Source organism: Chlorocebus sabaeus, chromosome X (assembly GCF_047675955.1).
Source record: "Chlorocebus sabaeus isolate Y175 chromosome X, mChlSab1.0.hap1, whole genome shotgun sequence".
Lineage (NCBI taxonomy): Eukaryota > Metazoa > Chordata > Mammalia > Primates > Cercopithecidae > Chlorocebus > Chlorocebus sabaeus.
The window spans coordinates 32,303,813-32,318,490 of record NC_132933.1 but is presented as its reverse complement, the minus strand read 5'-3'; positions in this window follow the sequence as shown (position 1 = coordinate 32,318,490).

Sequence of the window (14,678 nt, the reverse complement as noted above, 5' to 3'; positions counted from 1 at the left end):
TTCTTAATTTTAGTCTGAGGGAATACTCTTCAGTGTGTCCAGGTCTTCTAGTTTAACAGCAGAAGGAACTCTGTGATAAAGGCAATCTGATACTATAGTGGAGCTGTTGGAATTTCACCTAATTGAGACAATTTTTCTCAAGGAACACTCAATTAGGTTTGCCTACTGAGGGCTCAGGTGGACACTCTAGCCCTTATTAGCACTGATCCTCTTCCTTATAATATGGGTCACTAATCACCAGGTGGCTATCTCAGAGCAAACCAATCCCTCCTTGTAAAATAACTCACAGGACATGTTCCAACATTGGCAGGCCAGGGTGTCATTGTTGTCTATAAAAGGACAATACATTCTGAGGAATAGTATGGGATGAACAACTCTAATTAATAAGCTGGAATAAATTAACTGCATTTATTTTATAATGTCAAACCTTGTTTTTATATTGATTTCCTCCTTCTTTTTAACTAGGTTTTCCCTGTGGTGTGATTTAGTTAAGCTCTAGTTCTCTACATTAATTTTTTTCCTGGTATGATTGCTTATAGTTGGTATAAATCCAAATCCATAGTTTACTGGTTCTGGAATTCATTCATTCACTATAATCAGCATTATTTTTTGCTTTCATCCTGGAGTCATTTTAATTCTTTCTGGATTATATTATCTGAAATTTTTATTAGTGAATATCTGTTGGTCATGAATCCTTTTGTTTGTCTGAAAATGTCTTCAACTTGCCCATATTCTTAAGATTATTTTACAATCTTAATTGTAATAATATACCTCTAACAGTTATTTTACCTCAACAATTTTTAGATATCTTTGCACTATTTTCTAGCTATCATTGATAGTGTTGTATAGTCCACCATCCATCTACTTTTTATTTGTGTGTGTGTGTACATTGTCTTTTATTTCTCGCAGCTTTTAGTGTTTTTTTTTTTATTGTCTTTGTTATTCTGCAGTTTCACTGTGATAAGTCTTGGAGTGGATTTATTTTATTTTTTATCTTGGTGAAATATTCTTGTATCTGAAGATTAATTTATATAACAATTCTGGAATATTCACAGCTATTGTTTCTTCAAGTATTGCCTGTCCCTATTCTCTCATTTTTCTGTTTGTAACTATAGTAGATGTATATTAGATGTCCTTTTGGTATCTTTCATGTTTCTTAACCTTTTATATTTTACATCTTTGTTTCTTCTACATTCTGTGTTATTTCTTCAGCTATATTCCATCCTGCTAATATTATCTTCAGCTATACCTATTCTGCTTTTATACTATCAATCGAGTTATTTTTATAATTTTATTTATGTATGTTATTTCTAGAAGTTCTATTTAGTTTTCTGGACATTTAAAAAGTCTCTTGTTCTTTTTTAACTTTGCTGATGCACTTGTTCAACATTTATTTACTAATACTATTGATACCCTATTTAAAACTTAAGCATGCTTATTTTGTATTATGTATTCAGAAAGCCCGATTTCAGAACTCTTTGGAAGTGTATTTTTATAGTGTTTGTGTGCGTTTGTGCATGTGTGCTTGTGCTTGCAGGCTTTTGATCCTAGTGCCTAGGTTTCTTGTGTTTCTGTACTTTTTGGTTGTAAATCCATGATAATGAAACCATATTTATGGGAATTCTGATATCTATGTCCAAAGTAAATTCCTCAAGGACTTTAATCTGTTTTTATCAAACACTTAGGTTTTGCATTAACTCAGTACCACTTAAAATAAATGTCCAACTTAGATTATTTTTCATTTGAGAGAGAATACGGATTGAGACTCTAACCCCCTGAGAGGACTTTATCTTGTTAGATTCTCAGGGGGAGATTTTTTTTTTCTCTAGCTTACATCAAGATTGAGACAGGAAGAGATCCTTGCTGTTTGCCTCTTTGGAATGGGCTGTTCTATGGTTTACTCTTTTGCCAAAGATGTAACTCTTTGAGGTCCTGGTTTTGTTCTGGGGTCAGTTATTGAACTTCCGCCTTTGAGCACCCTAGGCTTTGCCGTTCATGCCCTGTGCCTTGCATAGCCATCAAAATAGACAGTCTCAAGATGAACAGGAATCAGCATATGTCTTCATATTTTATAAATGAACACACAAATGAATATTGTCAAATCTATAGGTATTTACTCTGTGAGGAACATGAAATTAATCTAATAACCCATAACCCCTCTCCTCATGAGTTTTTCTACTTTATCTGGGAAGGAGTTACAAGTAACCAGATAATATTCTGAAGTCACGTAATAGAATACTGAATTTGAATTTAAATGCTAAGAGAAATTTCATTGTGGATTGGAGAAACCAAAAATAAATTCTTGGAGTAGTTTTAAAGAATTTGGATAGGCAGAAAAGAGAATGCTTCCTTCCATCTTGTAGAGAGAATTTCATATATTAAACATACTGAGTAATTCTCTGGTTCTAATCTACTACATTATTATAAGACATAAAGAAAGATAAATGTATTACTGATGTCTGTGCCATAAGAAACATTGGACAATAACATCTGAGTATTTTATCTACAGGCTAGAGAAAGCATAGAGTTGCATTAATTATTTTTACTAAAACAGTTCTGATATGATTTGGCTCTGTGTCCCCACCAAAACCTCATGTCGAATAGTAATCCCCACATGTTGATGGAGGGGCAGGTAGGAGGTGATTGAATCATGGGGGCAGACTTCTTCCTTGCTGTTCTTGTGATAGAGTGCTCAAGAGATCTGATTGTTTGAAAGTGTGTAGCACTTTCTCTACTCTCTCTCCTGCTCCACCATGGTAAGCTTGCTTCCCCTTCGTCTTCTGTCATGGTAGTAATTTTCCTGAGGCCTCCCAGCCATGCTTCCCATACAGCCTGCAGAACTGTGAGTCAATTAAACCTCTTTTCTTCATAAATAACGCAGTCTCAGGAAGTTCTTTACAGCAGTGTGAGAATGGACTAATACAACATCTATGGCAATATTATAGAATTATATATTTAGAGACAGGGTCTTGGTCTGTAGTTTAGGCTGGAGTGTAGTGGCATGATAATAGCTCACTGCAGTCTCAAACTCCTGATCTCAAGTGATCCTGCTACCTTAGCATCCTGAGTAACTTGGACTACAGTCATGTACCACTACACCTGGCTAGTATCATATGTTTAATATATGAACTATTAAGAGATTATATGTGTGTGCATCTGATTAGATTAGGGGTCACGTATAAAAAATAATTTTGAATATCCATATTGTTTTGTATGGTCTCTTCTATTAGTGGAGACAGAAGCACACATTATTTTTAAAAGCCATGTTTTGTATTCTTAATAAAGAGAAAGACATCACCATAGACATTTTAAAATCCAGGCAATTTTAGCTGATCAGCTATTTCAATGAAACTTCTTAATATACGTTTACTTGAAGTGCCCACAATGCAAGCTGGTTAGTTTTAAGGAAATTCAGTTAACATTATTTAAAAATCTCGTTTTAGTGATAGAACTAATGGTTAATTGTACAAATTTTAAAAAATATAGATAAGCAAAAAAAGAAAAATCATTCTGTATACAATTATATACATAGGAAAATTAATAATAACACTTTGATTTATATCCTTATAGTACACTTTAAAAATAGTTATACAACAAACATTTAACTTTTTTAATATTCAAAAATGAAATCATGGAATATTCAATAAAATCACTTACATTAATTTTGGATATAAAACTATTCAAAAATAAAATTAATGGAAATTAATTTTTTCAATAATATTAAATAACATTTAATATTATTCACCATTATTTTTAATGGTTGTATAATATCTTTTTGCATAAATGCTCTGTAGGTTTTTAAGCAGTCCTCACTTTCTGATGTATAGGTAGTTTTAAAGTGTTCACTCCTAGAAACAATACTGCAAAAAACTTCCATATACTATGATCTTTTAAAGTAGTAATAATAATTTCCTTAGTAGAACCTCTTCCAAATAAGGTTGATATATCCAACATTATACACTTAATGTTTTGATACCTATTGCCAAATTGCTGTCAAGATCAATTGCACCAGTGTATAATATACTCATTGCCAGTGTCTAAGATTGCCCATTTTTTTTTTTTTTTTTTTAGATCCTCAACAACACTGGGAATTTTAATAATACAGAAAAGATTCCAGTCATTTGGTAAGTGAAAGATTGTAATTTGTTCTTCAATTCTTTGATTCATATGATTTATAATGAGATGAAGTACCTGAAAATTATTATTGGCCTTTTGTAATTTTTTAATTCCCTGTTTTTAGTCCTATTAGCTTCTTTTCTTTTAGGTCTTGTAGTTGATCCCAGATGGATAAGCCAATAATCACTGAGGAGATGAAAAGATTAGAAAGAGCTATGGAGCTGAAATCTATCAACTAGTTTCCTGAATTTATTAATTTATTCAAAACATATTTACTGGGTGCTTGCTATTTGCTAGACACTCTTCTAGATGTTGTGGAAGACAAAGTTTGTGTCCACCAAGAATAAATCAAACACAGAATATAAGCACTTACTTCTAAATGTTAAGTGCTAAGAAGAAAAATAAAGCAAGCTAGAAGACAGAGTTATGAAGGGTATAGTGGTGGCTATTTTAGTTAGGGTAGTCAAGGACAATCGGTACAGATAACATATCTAAGCATAGACGTGAATGAATGTAGGAAGCAAGGCATCTATAGGACTATCTGGGAAAAGAGTATTCCAGGTAGAGAAAACAAGTACAAAAGTCTGCTGTGTTTTAAAGATTATTCAAATCAGTTCATTTAGTTGTTCATGAAGGTATAGCATTATTTCCTCTTCAGTCTATCTATAGCTATTCTTTCCAGTCAGCTTAGTTTTAAGACTAATGGATGGAAATATCAGCTAACTCTTTCTAGACAAACTTGCAAGATAATTAGAATTTTAAGAAAATGCAAGGGAAATGACTCTTTTAAGTTAATTTTAGTATAATGGCGATAGTTTTACTTATGCAGTTTTGAGTAACACATAATTACCAGGATATGATTTCTGTAAAAGTGCTGAGTAATCAAGAGCTGTTTTTTTGCTTTATAAACTCTCAAATGATGGAAATTATTTCTTTTAATAAAAAATGAGGATGTATAATAGCCTACAAAAAAAGGTTAATATGAGCTAGGGCACAATTCAAATTTATTCTTCAGAATTGATGGTAATAGTTTTATTTCCAAGAGAAGTGGACAATATGACATTCCAGTGACAGAAGCACGTTGATATTATGGAAGATTTAAAGAAAATGCCATCACCGGGATTAGTCAATGTACTGTGGTGTTAACTTCACACTGGATAGCAGATGGCAGTGAGCTTCCATATATAGCACAGTTTGGAGTTTGAATTTCAAGGTGTTTAGTGGCTATTTTTTTTTTTTTGATCTGATTCTGTTCACAAGGATGTCCATGTCCAATATTTATACCATTTCATTATTCTCTATCAGGTTTTTCTTTCTTCAGCTTTTATTTTAGAATTGGTGGGGGAGGGGGGTACACGTGCAGGTTTGTAACCTGGGTATATTGTGTGATACTGAGGTTTGGAGTTCGAATGAACCCATCATCTGGGTAGTGATCATAGTAACTGATAGTAGTTTATCAGCCATTGCCTGTTCAAAGTGTCTGTTGTTCCCATTTTTGTGTCCATGTGTACCCAATATTTGACTTCCACTTATAAGTGATAACATGCAGCATTTAGTTTTCTGTTTCTACATTAGTTTGATACAATAATGGCCAGCAGCCACATCCATGTTGCTGCAAAGGACATAATTTCATTTGTTTTTATGACTGTGTGGTATTCCATGGTGTATATGTACCACATTTTCTTTGTCCTGTCCTCCATTGATGGGCACCTGGGTTGATTCTATGTCTTTGCTATTGTGAATAGTGCTGCAGTGAACATATGGGTACATGTGTCTTTTTGGTAGAATGATTTATTTCCCCTTGGGTATATACCAGTAATAGAATTTCTGGGTCGAATGGTATTTCAACGACAAATAATAGTTCTTTGAGAAATCTCCAAACTGCTTTTCATAGTGACTGGACTAACTTACATTCCCCAAAACAGTGTGTAAGTGTTTGCTTTTCTGTGCAGCCTCACCAACATCTGTTATTTTTTGACTTTTTAACAAAAGACATTTTTAAAATGACAGATGTGAGATGGTATCTCATTAGGATTTTGATTTGTGTTTCTCTGGGGATTAGTGATGATGATCACTTTTTAATGTTTGTTGGCCGCTTATATGACCTCTTTTGAGAAGTGTCTTTTTATGTCATTTGCCCATTTTTAAAATGGGGTTATTTGTTTTTTATTAATTTAAGTTCTTTATAGATTCTGAATATTAGATTTTTTTTTCTTTGCTATTTGCAAACTTTGCTGGATGCATAGTTTGCAAATATCTTCTCCCATTTTGTAGGTTGTCTGCTTACTCCCTTTCTAACTAAGCATCTCAGGTTTGAATTTCATTTTAAAACTTTTTCTTTAGTCTTAGATGATAGGCTTGAAATATGCTTTGAAACTGTTTTTCTCCCTTTTTCATTATACACTCCCTTGCACCATGCACACTCATCTAATTATATGCTTGCTTAGGAATTCCAGGGGCTAATCTTGGAACAAACCAGAAACAGAGTCCCTATGGAGTCTTCCCACTTAAGGGAAGTCACAATTAGTCCGCCACCATCTGGCCAAAGTCAGGAAAACACCAACAAGACCTCTGGACAAGTAATTACCCAAGATAACCATCAGAACAAGAGACACAGACCCTGCACTCTGTTCCACTCCTGCATATCTCTCATACCAAGTTTCTATTTAAAAACCCTATAATAAAATTTAAAAGTTAAGATGATACTTTCGAAGGTTGGTTCACCATCTTCTGGTTTGCTGGCTCTCCAATTAAAACTTGCTTCTCCTCCCAACAAATGTTGCCTCTCATGTTTGGCTTTTGAGTGGCCTTGATAGTTTTCTTGCTGTGCAGAAACTTTTTAATTAGGTCCCACTTGTCAATTTTTGTTTTGTTGCAATTACTTTGGGTGACTTAGCTATAAATTATTTGCCAAGGCTGATATTGACAAAGATATTTCATTCCTAGGATTTCTTCTAGGATTTTTATAGTTTGAGGCCTTACTTTTAAATATTTAATCCATCTTGAGTGAATTTTTAAAAATTATGATAGGTAGTGGTCCAGTTTCATTCTTCTGGAAACCCACAGCCAACATTACACTGAACAGGCAAAAGCATTCCCCTGGAGAACTGGAACAAGACAAGGATGTCCACTGTCACCACTCCCATTCAACATAGTAATGGAAGTCCTAGTCAGAGCAATCACGCAGGAGAAAAATAAAATGCATTCAAATAGCAAAGGAAGATGTCAAACTATCTCTCTTTGCTGACGATATGATTCTATACTTAGAAAACCCTAATAACTCTGCTAAAAGGCTCCTAGAAGTGATACACAACTTCAGTAAAGTTTCAAGATACAAAATCAATGTACAAAAATTAGTAGCATTTCTATACACCAATTAACATTCAAGCTGAGAACCAAATCAATAATGCAATCCCATTTACAATAGCCACAAAAATAATAAAATGCCTAGGAATACAGCTAACCAAGGAGGTGGAAATTCTCTACAAAAAGAAGTAGAAAACACTGCTGAAATAAATCAGAGATGACACACATAAATGGAAAAACATCATGCTCATTGATTGGAGGAATCAATATTGTCAAAACAGCCATACTGTGCAAAGCAAAGTGCATATTCAACATTATTTCTATGAAACTACCAATGTCATTTTTCATAAATAGAAAAAAACTATTCTAAAATTAATACAGAACCAATAAAGAGCATGAATAGCCAAAACAATACTAAGAAGAAGAAAAACAAAAAACTGGAGGCATCCCATTACTGGACAACAAACTATACTAAAAGGCTACAGTAACCAAAACAACATGGTACTGTTACTAAAACAGGCACATAGACCAATTGAACAGAACAGGGAACCCAGAAATAAAGCTGCACACATACAACCATCTGATCTTTGACAAAGTCAACAAAAATAAGCAATGGAGAAAGTACTTCCTATTCAGTAAATGGTGCTGGGATAACTGGGTAGCCATATGCAGAAGAATGATACTGTACCCCTACCTATCACTATTATTCTGTATCTTTTAAATCTTATGTTCTTAGCTTGTACCATATTTTACCTGTTTTGCTTTGAAGTGTTTCAGCTTTCTGTACTTCTGTATGCTTTCTCTTCATTAAGTCTAAAATTTGCTTAAGGGTTAGAAGTACACAAACTCAGATAATTTATAGTACTACTTTTACGCCTTTTAACTAATCTAAAACAAGGCTGCTCCATCAACCAGTAATGCTCATGCTAAACAAATTAAAGAATAAATAGAAAGTGGTAAGCTTAGGTATTTTTCTTGGAGCTTGTTCATAATGGAATAGAAATATATATTGGCAAGTATGCTGAGGAGTCAATATTGCAAAAGGGAAAAAAGCACAGATTTCAAAGTCAGTGATTTTAATTTAAATCCAGTCATTGTCATTTTAAAGCTTTATACCTGAAGCAAGTATAACCAATTAGGATTCATTTAGCTGCCAGTGACAGGCAGCCACTTCAAAAATGGTTTATGTAAAATGATAATTTATTGCATTATTTATTTCTGTTGTTCATAAAATTATATATATTTAAGATGTACAACATCATGTTTTGATATACATATAAATAAGGATGATTATTATTATAGTCAAGCAAATGAACATATTTATTTCCTCACATAGTTACCTTTTTATCATGCTAGCTTCTGAAAGCTTCTGAAAACTATTCTTTTAGAGCATTTTCAGTAGTATTTCAGTGTTATTAACTATAGTGATCATGCTGTATACTAGATCTTTAGACTTATGCATCCTACATAACTTCAACTTTGTACCCTTTGATCAGTATCTCCCCATTTTCCCCACCTCCCTGCCTCTGCCTCTGGTAACCACTCTTCTATTCTGTTTCTATGTATTTGATACTTTTAGATTTCACATATATAAGTGAAACCATGCAGTATTTGTCTTTCTACGTCCGTCATAGTTCACTTAGTAAAATGTCCTACAGTTTAATCTATGTTGAGGCAAATGGCAGGATTTCCTTCTTTTTTAAGACTGAATAATATTCTACTGTGCACATATGCATGTATACATTTATGTAAAAATTTTTAACCAATCATTTGTTGATGGAAACTTAGGTTATTTTCATATCTCATCTATTGTGAACAATGCTGCATAAAATAGTTAGAAAGAATGAATAATACCTAATATTTGATAGCACAAAAGACTGACTATAGTCAATCATAATGTAAGTATACATTTAAAAATAACTAAAAGGGCATAAGTGGATTGTTTGTAATGGAAAAGATAAAGACTTGAAAAGATATATACCCCATTTTCCATGATGTGTTTATTATGCATTGTATGCCTGTATCAAAACACCTCATGTAACCCATAAATACATACACCTATTTACTCACAAAAATTAAAAATAATTTTTAAAAGAGAAAAATCGAAAATGTGGTACCAATAATGTATATTGGTCTGGACAAATGTATTCAGCTATAAGAAAGAATCAGATCCTATCATTTGCAACAGCATGAATGAAACTTGATATCACTTTGTTAAGTGAAATAATACAAACATAGAAAGAGAAACTTCTCATGTTCTCATTTATTTGTGGAAACTAGAAATCAAAACAATTGAACTCATGGAGATAGAGAAATCACAGATAGTCATTCAAGGTACTGATTTCATTTATTTTGGGTATACCAGAAGTGGCATTGCTGGATCACATAGTTGTTTTTGTTGTTATTGTTGTTTATTTGAGGTACTCTCATTCTATTTTCCATAAAGGCTGTACCAATTTACATTTCTACCAACAGTGTGCCAGGGTTGCCTTTTCTCCACCCCTTGCCAACATTTGTTGTATTTTGTGATTTGATAATATCTCTCCTGATTTGGGTGAGATGATACTGCACTGTGGCTTTGATTTTCATTTCTCTGGTGATTAATAATGGTAAACAGCTTTATATATAGCTGTTGGCAATCTGTATGTCCTTTGTAGAAAAAAATGACTATTTAGATCTTTTGTCCATTGTTTATTTGCTCTGTTTAGTTTTTTAATTTTTAATTTTTGTGAGTACATATTAGGCATGTATATTTATGGGTTACATGAGGTGTTTTGATACAGGCATCCAATGCATAATAAACACATCAGGGTAAATGGGGTATCCATCACCACCTCAAGTATTTATCCTGTGTTACAAAGAATCCAATTATACTCTTTTAGTTATTTTAAAATGTGCCTTTAAGTTACTTTTGATGATAGTCACTCTGTTATGCTGTCAACCACTAGGCCCTATTCATTCTTTCTAACTATATTTTGTACCCGTTAACCATCTCAACTTCCCCAGCAATGCTCTACTACCATTCCCAGCCTCTGGGAACCATCCTTTTACTCTCTATCTCCATGAGTTCAATTGTTTTGATTTCTAGCTTCCACAAATAAATGAGAACATGCGAAGTTTCTCTATGTTTGTATTATTTCACTTAACAAAGTGATATCAAGTTTCATTCATGCTGTTGCAAATGATAGGATCTGATTCTTTCTTATAGCTGAATACATTTGTCCAGACCAATGTACATTGTGTATATATACCACATTTTCGACTTTTCTCTTTTAAAAATTATTTTTAATTTTTGTGAGTAAATAGGTATATATATTTATGGGTTACATGAGGTGTTTTGATACAGGCATACAATGCATAATAAACACATCATGGAAAATGGGGTATATATCCTTTCAAGTCTTTATCCTTTCCATTACAAACAATCCACTTATGCTCTTTTAGTTATTTTAAAATGTATACTTACATTATGATTGACTATAGTCAGTCTTTTGTGCTATCAAATATTAGGTATTATTCATTCCTTCTGACTATTTTATTTGTATCCATTAACCATCCCCACCTCCCCTCATCCCTCCACTACACTTCCCAGTCTCTGATAACCATCTTTCTACTCTCTATCTTCATGAGTTCAATTGTTTTGATTTTTTAGATCCCACAAATAAGTGAGAACATGCAATGTTTCTCTTTCTGTGCCTGGCTTATTTCACTCAGCATAATGATCTCCAGTTCCATCCGTGTTGTTGCAAGTGGCAGGATCTCGTTCTTTTTGTGGCTAAACAGTACTCCATTGTGTATAAGTAAAACCTTTTTTATCCATTTTTCTGTTGATGGACACTTAGGTTGCTTCCAAATCTTGGCTATTGTGAACAGTGCTGCAACAAACATGGGAGTGTAAGCACCTCTTCAATGTACTAATTTCCTTTGCTTTGGACATATGCCCAGCAGTGGGATTACTGGATTATATAGTAGTTCTATTTTTAGGTTTTGAGGAACCTCCAAACTGTTCTCCATAGTTGTACTACTTTATATTCCCGACAACAGTGAGAGAGGGTTCTGTTTTCTCTACATCCTCACCAGCATTTGTTATTGCCTGTGTTTTGGATATAATCCATTTTAAATGGGGTGAGATAATATCTCATTGTAGTTTTGATTTGCGTTTCTCTGATGATCAATGATGTTGAGCACCTTTTCATATGCCTGTAAGTGATTTGTATGTCTTTTGAGAAATGTCTTCAAATATTTTGTCCATTTCTTAATTGGGTTATTAGAATTTTTCCTATAGTTTTGTTTGAGCTCCTTGTATATTCTGGTTGTTAATCCCTTGTGAGATGTGTAATTTGCAAATCTTTTCTTACCTTCTTTTGGTTATCTCTTTACTTTGTTGATTGTTTCCTTTACTGTACAGAAGCATTTTAACTTGACGTAATCCAATTTGTTCATTTTTGTTTTTCATTGCCTGTTCTTGTTGGGTATTACTCAATAAATATTTGCCCAGACCAATGTCCTGGAGATGTTCTCCAATGTTTTCTTGTAGTAATTTCTCAGGTTAGGGTCTTAGATTTAAGTTTTTAACCCATTTTGATTTGATTTTTGTATATGGCTAGAGGTAGGAGTCTAGTTTCATTCTCCTGTATATGGATATCCAGTTTTCCCAGCAACATTTATTGAAGAGACCATCTTTCCCCCAGTGTATGTTCTTTGCCCCTTTGTTTTAAGATAAGATCACTGTAGGTATGTGAACTTGTTTCTGGGTTCTCTATTCTATTTCATTGGTTTATGTGTCTGTTTTTAAGCTAGTAGTAATATGCTGTTTTGGGTACTGTAACTCTGTAGTATAATTTGAGGTCAGATAATATGATTCCTCCAGTTTTGTTATTTTTGCTTATGATAGCCTTGGCTATTACAGCCTTTTATGGCTTCATATACATTTTATAATTGCTTTTTAAAAAATTTATGTGAAGAATATCATTAATGTTTTGATAAGGATTGCGTTAAATCTTTCAATTGCTTTGGGAAGTATAAACATTTTAACAATATTTATCTTTCCAATCCGTGAACATGGAATATCTTTCTATTTTTTTGTCTTCAATTTCTAGCATCAGTATTTTACACTATTTTTTGTAGAGATCTTTAACTTATTTGGTAAATTTAATTTTGAGGTATTGTATTTTATTATATTTGTCCCTACTGTAAATGGGATTGTATTGATTTCTTTTTCAGGTTGTTTGTTGCTGGTTTATAGAAATGCTACTGATCTTTGTATATTGGTTTTGTATCCTGGCACTTTACTGAATTTATCAGTTCCAATAGTTTTCTTGTGGATTCTTCAGTTTTTTTTTTTTTTCAAATATAAGATCATATCATCTGCAAACAAAGACAAATTGACTTCTTCTTTTCCAATTTGGATGCCATTTATTTATTTCACTTGTCTGATTGCTCTAGCTAGGGCTTCCAGTGCTCTGTTGAATAACAGTGGGAATGTGGGCATCCTCCCGAATCTTAGCTAAAAGGCTTTCAGTATTTCCCCATTCAGTAGACTAGCTATGGGTCTCTCATATGTGCCTTTTATTATATTGAGATATTATATTTCTTCTATACTCAGTTTTTGTTTTTTTAAAATCATGAAGAGATGTTGAATTTTATCAAATGCTGTTTCAGCATCAATTGAAATTATCATTTCATTTTTCTTTTTCACTCTGTTTATATGATTTATCACATTGATTGATTTGCATATGTTGAACCAACCTTGCCTCCTGGGAATATATCCCACTTGCATCGTGATGAATGATCTTTATAATGTGTTCTTGAATTTGGTTTTCTAGTGTTGAGGATTTTTGCATCAGTATTCATCAGTCATATTGGCCTATAGTTTTCTCTTTTTTGATATGTCTTTTTCTGGTTTTGATATCATGATAATACTGGCCTCATCAAATGAGTTTGAATATCCCCTCCTGCTGTATTTTTTCGGAATAGTTTGGATAGGATTACTTTTTGGTATTACTTCTTTTTCTTATTTAAATAATTGGTAGAATTCAGCAGTGAAGCCATTGAGTCCCAGGCTTTTCTTTGCTGGGAGACTTTTCATTACAGCTTTGATCTAGTTACCTGTTACTGGTCTGCTCTGGTTTTGGATTTCTTCATGGCTCAACCTTGGTAGTTTATATGTGTCGGGAAATTTATCCATTTATTCTAGATTTTCCAATTTGTTGGCATATAGTTACCCATAGTAGCCACTAATGATCCTTTGGATTTCTGCAATATCAGTTGTAATGTCTCCTTTTTCATATCTAAATGTCTTTGGGTCTTCTTTCTTTTGTTCTTACTTTGACATAGGTTTGTAAATTTTATCTTTTCCAAAAACCACATTTTTGTTTCATTGATCTTTTGTATTATTTTCTTCATTTAAAACTCATTTATTTCTGTTCTGATCTTTATTATTTATTTTTCTCTACTAATTTTGTGTTTCATTTTCTCCTACTTTTTTAGTTTTCAAGATACATTATTAGGTTGCTTATCTGAAGTTTTTCTTTTTTTTGGTGTAGGCACTTACACCTATAAAATTCCCTTTTAGTACTGCTTTTGCTTTATCCTATGGAATTCGTTTTATTGTATTTCCATTAATATAAGAACATCTTGTTTTATTTTCATATGTTTGTATAGTTTTCAGAAATCTTTTGTTATTGATTTCTAGTTTTATTCCATTATAGTCAGAGAAGATGCTTGATATTATTTAAATTTTTTGAATGTTTTCACACTTGTTTTGTGACCTAATGTATGGCTTGTTCTTGAGAATGATCCATGTGCTGAGGAAAAGAATGTGTTTTCTGCTACCATTGGATGAAATGTTCTGTAAATATTTATTAGGTTCATTTGGTCTGTAGTGCAGATTCAGTCTGATATTTCTTTGTTGATTTTGTGTCTGGAACATCTGTTCAGTGCTGAAAGTAGGGTATTGAAGTTTCCAGCTGTTACTGTATTGGGGAGGTCTATCGCTCTATTAACTCTAATAATATTTGCTTTATATATCTAGGTTCTTTTAGTGTTGGGTGTGTGTCTGTTTACAATTGTTATATCTTCTTGCTGAATTGGCCCCTTTATCATTATATAATGACCTTCTTTGTTTCTTCTTATAGTTTTTCTGTTGAAATCTATTTTGCCTGATACAAGCATAGCTACTCCTTCTCTTTTTTGGTTTCCATTGGCATGAAACATCTATTCCAATACTTTTATTTTCAGCCTATGTGTGTATTTAC